The 9,167-nt window shown below is 42.0% G+C and overlaps 1 protein-coding gene across 1 annotated transcript in view; it reads right to left on the minus strand.

The window, feature by feature from the left end:
- Nucleotides 1-5,094, minus strand: part of mef2cb (myocyte enhancer factor 2cb) — a 69,504-nt gene extending 64,410 nt beyond the window's left edge. The window contains exon 1 of the mRNA XM_031849220.1: nucleotides 4,867-5,094. The gene's annotated coding sequence lies outside the window, so the exon portion shown is untranslated. The remainder of the gene's footprint in view (nucleotides 1-4,866) is intronic.
- Between the last annotated feature and the right edge of the window lie 4,073 nt (nucleotides 5,095-9,167).

A 9,167-nucleotide genomic window follows, 5' to 3' on the forward strand; every position in this document is an offset into this window, starting at 1 on the left:
TGTGTTCTATAACGGTATGACTCATTCTTCAACGAAACCATACAGAGCCTTATTTTCAATAACATGTTTTTTTCTGTGCGGTTTGGCCATTAACTGTCTGGCCAGCAGTAAATTCACTGTACCATTTCATATATTTCCTTGTCCTTACAGTTCAGTTTCAGAACAGCACCCTGTTGGATCAAACCATACAGGACAGACTTGAATGCAATAATAACAAAGTCAGAAGGCCTCTGGAACTGTAATAGACATGTAACGACCCCTTACCGAGCAGTGTTAAAGGAGAGACGGCGCTGGTGATTTGCATGTGTCGTGTTTAACCAACAGTATTCTGTCTGTACACCTTTTATGCATTATGGATGAGGCACAAGCTGAACAACAAGCTCTCCCTTTGTTCTGCCTGATGCTCCAGTTACATCACAGGAAAAGCCCCATGGTCCTGTGACTGCGCTGACTGGCTGAGACACAGTGCCTCTGGCCGAGCCGATGATCGGACCTGTTGCTTCTTCACTTTGTATACTATCTTCTATGTGTGAATATGTAGATATGCGGACACACACTCACACATGCTTTGCCACCTGCTGAGAAGGTTCACACTGATCTTTGTGCTGGATATATGAAACTTACAAATTGAAAAACCAGACTATGTCGTCTCTTGAATTTAATGTATGACAAGACATTTTTTTCCACAAGACAAACATACAAATAACATTTTAATATTTAGAGGTAAAAGCAGCTGTTGACAAAAATGATTTGATTATTCTGACTGGATACCTGCAGATGAAACATCTTGATTAAACTGTCAAAACTGCTCGCTGATTTTACAATCAAAATGCTTTCATATCCTGCATGTCATATATACGTGACAGGTGCCATCAGTTCACCACCTGCTACATATGAAAAGTACATTTTGCCTGTAGAGGTGCGTTCAGGCACTGCTGTGTAATAAAATGTGCTGCCTGTAGGGGAGCTCTGCATCTTTCTCAGCACAGAATAAACTAGTTTACTGCATGGGTCTATTGGAGGTCTCCATGCAGAGTTTCAACCCTAGGTTATTCTTATTCAGTGGGTAGCATAATAACATTTTCATTCAGAGAAATCATCTAAACATTTAAGCAAAGTCATTTTACTGTCACAGAAATTAAATATCAGTACCAATTATCCCATGTAAACCATTTCAAATATTCTTATTTCAATTTACTTTCTAATCCCAGCCACTGGCACTCCTCTCCCCCCTCCTCCTCCTGTGTCTTCTCTTGCAAGTTTAATTGCTGGACCTTCTGTCCGTATATCAGGGGCTCAAAGTCGTCTTTGTCTGCACTAGATTGCTTCATGCGAGGGAAAAAAAGAAACTCACTTTCAGCTAATGATTTTTCCTTTGTGGTGGAATGGTTAGAAAGTAATTCCCTATGAACTGCTCTAACACAGGAACAGTTATTTCATTGTTCTTGCTGCCCTTTCTCTTATTGTGCGCTTAAAGGGGAGAGATGCCAATGATAGAGTTTTGTGTACAAGGGGTGCCCACCAGTGTTTCTTGAAGTGGTGCAAAAGCTGTGTCTGAAACAGTGATAATGTTAAATATGTAGAAATGGAATAGATCCCAATTTTCATGAACAACATGAAAATGTGTAAATGATATGAATCAAGAACTGTTATAGCACAATGTGAACTCCAATTATACATTCTTTTCCATTCAAGAAAAACGACAGGACTGGTAGTTTGTTCAATGTTTCCGTTAACCTGACCTGTTGGTTTATGGACTTTGACACGAGAGACCGATGTTTGTTTCCCATTTCCTATAACTGTCAACATCGGTTTTCTTTAACCATGACCACGTTAGTTCCCTAAAGTTAAGCAATGAAACAGCGTTCTTTTTCAATTCAAACCACCATCTTTCCTTAACCTTCACCAAGTATGTTCTGTGACTGAACCTAACCAAATTCTAACCATAGTGGTGGCTGTTAACAGAACAGTCTTATGAAGATATTTTATAATGTGCGTTTAGAAAAGCACTGAGAAATTGAGACCACATCAGAATATGGGTTGTTTTGGAAGGCAATTACAATATATTTGGTTGTATCATCCATTGAATTGTTTAAGTGCCACTCCAGGAGGCTCCATTCTCTGTAAAGGTAGTATAGGAATGTTGGGATTTCAGACTACTTGACAGTTAAGCTGTTACAGAAATTCTAAAATATTCTTTTAGTTCAGGCCAGTAGTGTGATCTCAGTGATTTCATATCAGGGTTTAGCGTAAAGATTTCCGTAGGTCATCATTTGATCTCTATTTTACTTATAATGTGTTAGACTGACAGGGGCCTAACCTGTTTGTGCTCAAATACATTCAGCTACAGCACAAAAGCCTACAGCCATCACTGTTTCCAATTCCCAGAGTAACCATTACACAGCAAAAGTCCCTCCTGCAGCTGTTGACCTCAGCCAATTCCCCTGACAATTAAAGATCACTCAGCATGGCTATGCAACTTCTCCCACACTCTCAACAAGCAGCTGATAGCATCTCACTGTGAAAGAAAGCAAGTGAAGTGGAATATAATGTGTGTCTAAATGAGGGTTTCCCAGCTCTGATGCATAAAGCGAGGCCTAGCGACCATCGGTTGCGGGCCCGCGTTACACGGTGGAGCTCGGCAGACGAGCGGCAGCGTCTTAAGCTCTTTGTGCCTCCAGGATCACCCCTGACTCATTCTTATTCAGACATGATCAGAGGGGAGGTAGGCAACTGAGATTAGCTGCAGATCAAAGAAGCTGCCTCGCGCCAGCACTCGTGTTTTGTAGATTTAGGCGGCCCCGGCACACAGGCGTTGTACAGTGACGGCAGAGCGTCATACTGTTTTCTGGCCTCAACAGTGCTCAGGGGGGTAGATGGAAAGAGAGTTTTCATACGAGAGGCTGGACCGCTGCTGGAAATGATCCAAAATGAAATAATAAAGAGAATGAAAAATAAGAGAAAAATGACGATGCCATTACTGTTAGCCATAACAGTGGAACAAATCACAATTGAAACTGCTTCCATATGTGTAATAGGTCTTGGTTTCTGTGATAATTTATTTTACAAATGAAATGCACTTTCTACAGTAACATACTTAAGGTAACTTAAGACCATCTGGATCAGTGGTGCCCACCAAATAACCATGGAAACTAACTACTACCATATCTACCGCTATGCTTTCTGTCAGCGGCTGTTACAGAGTAATCAAACAGCAAATTACTTCTATGCTGCTTTGCAATCCTCCCATTCATTTATAAATAGGGTTAGATTCAATCTATACGCACATATCAGACGTTACCAATGGAGATGAACAAACATCCCCCGACACATCATGACGAACAGCAACAATGAAACTAACAGCAGAGTGTGAAGGTGAAGTGACAGGATGAGGAGAGTTTCAAAGGCTGAGAGGCAACTGCGTAAGAGCGCTCGCCACCCTACGGAGAAAGATAACAACGCGCTTCCTCAACTCCGCTGACCATCAAAGCCGTGGAATTCAGGGGCAGAAAGCCTAATAAGTGAGGACTGAGCGGTTCCTGTAAACTGGGTCAAAGTTTCTCAGGTTCTGCCTCTGTGGGTTAATAGCAAGAGGACATGTATGGAAAAAGGGACATGACTGGATGTCAACTTATATCTTTATATGTATTTTTAAATCTGTTAATTTCCTCTATTTTAGCTTGTTATAGTATTGTTTGCTCGGAGAGGGTGGAATGAAACTGTTTACATTATCATTATTAGTTAGTAGTTGGAGTAGCATATTGCACAATAAAGCAATTGGATGCAAAACCAAAATCAAAAAAAATAAAATTCACTCAAAGTACAAGCATGTCAAATTCAGGAAGAATATTACTTCTCCTTTCATTCCATCCAAAAGCTACAGTTAAATCAAATGTTGAAGGAAAATGTCCAACAGAGTCATTCACCACTCATTAACATCAAACAAAGCCTTTGCTTTAGTATGAAATTCCATTGGGTTGTTTTGGGACACGTGCCCTACAACAGAGACCGTTTCTAATTCCATATGGTGGGGAATGAACCCCACTCTGTTCATTTAGTATGACAAAAGTTTTCTCCTTTGTTTCTAAACTTTGCCCAACATATCTCACTTAAACACACAACTGTGTGACACATATTGCTACTGAAGTGTGTAGTTGCCACTTAGGTAGCTACCTTGAGGGAGTGAGTCATTTCTAAAGCAAACAGCATGTTAAGGTCATGCTCTTTTCTCTCGCTGATAATTCCAGATTGTGCAATGAGATGTTCTAAGCAATTACCCTTAAAAGTACCAGCAACCTAAACTGACTGTGAAGAATAAGGAGCAGAGAAACACAATATAAAGTTCCACTTTAGCGACTGAAACCATCTGTCTTGCCTGAGAGAAATGAAAGTGTAGACTTTTAAAACTTAAACACACACACTTTCAGGAGCCTCAATAAGTGATTCGCCAAGTGCTCCACAGAGGTGATTGGCAACAGCTGGGACGTGACTCCTCCCTCAGCTTCTCTGGTGTCTTTTGACTTTGTCAAGAGCAGGAAAAGCTCAAAGTTAACACCAATTAAGTGTATCTTTTGGCCTTGCTCATACGGGTACAGTCTTTTCTGTATTGGGCAACATGACAAAGGCATCATTCACTGAATCCAGCAAGGCTATAATGAAACAATTAGGCAGCAGCACTTCAAAATGAATTTCAGTTCAAATTGAGCAGCTCAAATATCAAAATTATGGCTTAATCTGTTAAACATGTCATGACCCACTGTGCGGAGCATGGTTTTAAATACTGACAGAGACAGGTTTTCCACCGCCAGAATGAGATCCAGAGGAGAGGGAGAGAAGGAAGGGAATAGGTGTGCTGTGAAAACTCACCCGTGCTGTTTCTCTGCTTCCCCAGGAAGTTACACCCCGCAGCACCAGCTAAGGCCCGGCTCAATCAAGCAGTTCAAAAGTAAAAAAAATCAAAAACAAAGACAAATGAAAGAGATAGTTGACTAAAAGAAAACAAAAATAACGTCAAATTCCCTGAAATCAATGTCCCGCATGTGATAAAGCCAGACCAGCTGGCTTTGAATAGAAACCCCCGTTTTGGGATGTGTTTTCCCCCGATCTCTGACTGAACTGAAACCAGGTCTGGTTTTTCCAACCCCCCCCCCCCCCCACACACAACCCCCCCCCCTACCCCCACTGTCCCAGTTGAATCCACCTGCCCCCATCACTCCTCGATAAATTTAGCCTTCTGAGGGATCAGTGACACCCAATCGCCCCTCCAACCCCATTCCCCTTCCAAGCACACACACACGCACACGCACACACACACACCCACACACACCCACACACACACACACACACCAGACCTTTGTCAGCACGGGCATATATGCCCTGGATTATTGCCCCCCTAAGAATGTTGCCATCTTCACAGTGGCAAAAAAAGACCCCGCTCCCCCTTTCTCCCCCTTCACACATCCACAACTGTACAGACGACATTCTTCTTTCGCAACAGAGCTGTTACAGAAATAGGTATGCATACTTTGCACACACTTTCAATGTGTTTCTTTAACCTTTCTGTCAACATTTGACAGAAAACACAGCAGACTATATTAAATGGGCCGGATCTCTAAAACCTGTAATATGGGCAATCGCAGATTAGAAGCTCATTTAAAAGGTTATTATTCTTTAATTTGATGACCTAGGGTATCAACAGCTGCAAAACATATTAAATAAACACTGCTGTACAAATACCATTACCCCTCTCATAAACAGCATCAGTGTAATCGACGTGAATCATAAATAAATTACCCAACGGAAGAGATTAACCGGCTTTGATAGCATCTTGTCAAATGTCAAAATACCAGGTGCAATGGTACACCTATAATTTGGTAATTATAAGCTCGTTTAACTAAGTACATCTATGACTAAAATCCGCCTACAGTTTTTCAAAGGACAACAATACACAGGGAATGTCAGTTTTTCATTAATACCTGATAAAAATCACACATCGCCATCCAAAGAGAAAAGTTTCGCGTTTCCCTAAGCCGCCGGCATCCTGAACTGACTCTAAGCCATTTCTCCATCTAAATGATACATTCATTAGAATGTACATATCGACAAGCTTAAATCGTAATATCCTCTGTGACTGTTTCACATCAGGGTACTGTGGGGGTGGCACAGGGGTAATTGTATTCTGATCAAGTATTTTGCAGTCAGGGTTTTATACCTGATGCCAAAATATAATGACAATGACAGTGAATCACACACCCAAATTAGCGTTTCACATATCCGTTTTAAATCAACTGATTTGCGAATGTGGAGATTGATAACGTGAGGGAAAGATGAGTAGAATATAGATTAGCATTTTTCCCAGAATGCATCCAAAAGAAGAACAACACAGCGAGAGGAGATAAAACAGTGGTGTTCCCTTGATGATCGCTATTCACACTCTTCTGACAGTGAAATATATTTTGTATTGATCCGGTTGTATTGTTTACATGTTTCTGGGCACAGGTAATCAGCTAATCGGTTTATTTTTGGGAAATTTCTGTCGCCATGACAACCTGCACCCCCTATACATCGAGGGATCGGTGTCTGCCCGGTCTGGCATTTGTGATGACTTCACGGCCAGGAATTCAGGGATCTTTTTGGGTTGGGGAGTGGATGATGGATGTCGGTGGGAGTTCATTTAATTATGACATCCCCAGATGAGGGAGTGTCTTGATCAAAGCTTTAATGTGGTGACGTGATCTGTGCTGCACACACAAAGCTAACTTATTGCTTTTGATACAACAGAGTTTGAATAATACGCAATCATTTGCATGTATACGCACGCATCAACATTATGCTGCGTTCATTTTTATTGGCTTGTGTATTTTGACTAAAGACTTCCTCTGCTGCCGTGCCAGGAGGGGCCTGGTGAGAGGACATTTTTAGCTCTGTCTCCCTTTTAATGGGGCTTGTGGAGGGACTATGTAAAGAGACAGCGGACTAAAGCCTGCCTGTCTTTTTATGAGAGTGGCAGGTTCAAGGAGGGGAAAATCAGAGAGCATGCATGGCAGTCTGTGGCGCACTGTCGCCCACAAGAACCAGCAAGGCTAAAGTACAGTCAGTAGACTTCAAGAGAACATCCTGTCCTAATCAAACGAGGACCAGCCAGTCCACCGACGCTCTGTTTGGTCAGGTGTAAGGATTGTGTGTAGCCCGTGTTCACGTATGGAATCCACTCATTAGTGTACATATGTGTGTTCATGCCCATATTAGTGTGTGTCCCCGAGGGGTGAGGCCGTGTGTCCGTGCTGTGGCTCACAACACTGTGGGCTTTGCCAATGGTGAAACACAAAGTGTTCTGTCAGCTGAGAGGTGACAGGCGCTCAACGGGAAACGTGGCATGGCCTCTCCTCTGAAAACTCCTTTCACCCTGTTTTATTTTCTCTCTTTTTTTTGCTGTTGCTTTATCATTAAATCATCAGCAGAAAATTAAAGTAATTATTGTAATGAACCCACTGACAGGTTTATGTAAGTCTGGGAGGATTTATGAGTCCTTCTATAACAACTCTACAGTCTGGGCAGCCCTACAGTCTGGCTCGGAGCTGATGATTATGAGAATCACTTGTAAGAATACATGCATGTGTATGTTAGTTTTCTAAATTCATTTTTACATAATAATGCAGAATACCATGGTAGAAGTAATGATTTTTTTGGTGAATATTTGCGTGTTTGTAATCCAGAAGGATCATTTTTTCTTTTGCAGACAAAGCACTGAATGGCGTGCGCTGACTTCAGCGTGTCTGCCCAGCCCTCTGCTCCACACAAGGTTGCTCTGTGTGTGTTCGGCCTCCGAGAATGAGGGGAGGCCACGGCGCACAATCACCACTAAGCACATACCTCTCTGCCCCACAGCCCCACCAGCCCAGACACAAACCCAGGGGCTGTATGTTTATCAAGCGTCTCAGGGTAAGACTGCTGATTTAGGACCACTGCTCAGGTCCCTGAGCTTTTTTCATCGCGAATCACTCTGAATGAAACAGATTCGAAGCGTTGACTCTGAATCAGCACTCAAAAAATCTGATTCGCCTGGTAAAAACCAGCTGAGGCCTTAACCTAACTCGGAACACAGTGAATTAACAAGGGTTGACCGAAGCGGTCCTCTGGAGCTGTATCCTGATAAGCTCTGTTGGTTTTATAAGAAGCTCCCTGTGACAGGATCTGATAAAACACAGCAGGAGGAGGGTTTGAAAGAGAGCTGGAGTGCACAAGAGAGAAAGATTGAGCGAGACAAGGACATAGAGAGACTGGGAGAACGCGAGAGTGAGCGAGCGAGTCCACACCACAATCCAAAAACAATATTTTGAGTGAAACTTTACCCTCTCCATCTGGCTCTTTTGAAGGGTGGATTATGACTGGTGCCATGGCTAACTCTTTATCCCACACTGTTCCTTCTGTAAGTCCACTCTGACATTTTTCCTAAAGGACAGTTACACAGGAAATAAATGTGAGTCCTGTGATTACTACCGAGCACTCAGGATATAAATCAAACACACTATGCACAGTTTTTAATTGAATGTGAAATAAATGGGGGCCATATACTACATACTTGCTGTATATAAATCATAAATCAAAAACATAATGAAAGTTATACAGTATGGTGCATTCTGAACTCATAAGAAGATTGCGAGTGGCAGCAGAAGAAGCTTTCCTCTCCTCTATTCTCCCCATACTGTGATTCAAACTATGGCCTAAGGCACCATATTTAAAGAGACGTGCGGTCCAATTGAAATGTCGGAAACGTGAAAAGATGTTCACTCTTTACACGAAAAGGGTAAGAAAGGGCAAACATAGGATGACTTCTTGATCAGCCATATCTAATATAAGCTTTCACAAGCGGATTGGACCAAACCTCACAATATCAAAAACACTTGATTAATATTCACGCTTTAAGTTTTAATCAGTGACGTTGGACACAGTGCAACTACATCGTTCAATCTCACTGCTTTGTCTCTCATTTGTTCCTCATATTGCTCTTTGAGTGTTTTCACCCCTGAGTAAACCTCCATGGCAGATGTTTTGACTTGAAAGCCAATAAGAACTGAGACAGTGATGAACTTGTGATGCCATTTGAGCCCAACTAAACAAACTGTGCCATGTTCAATAATGCCATATTAACTCAGTATATGATCCTG

The sequence above is a fragment of the Anarrhichthys ocellatus genome, unplaced genomic scaffold (assembly GCF_004355925.1).
Source record: "Anarrhichthys ocellatus isolate YVR2014 unplaced genomic scaffold, GSC_Weel_1.0 scaffold9, whole genome shotgun sequence".
NCBI lineage: Eukaryota > Metazoa > Chordata > Actinopteri > Perciformes > Anarhichadidae > Anarrhichthys > Anarrhichthys ocellatus.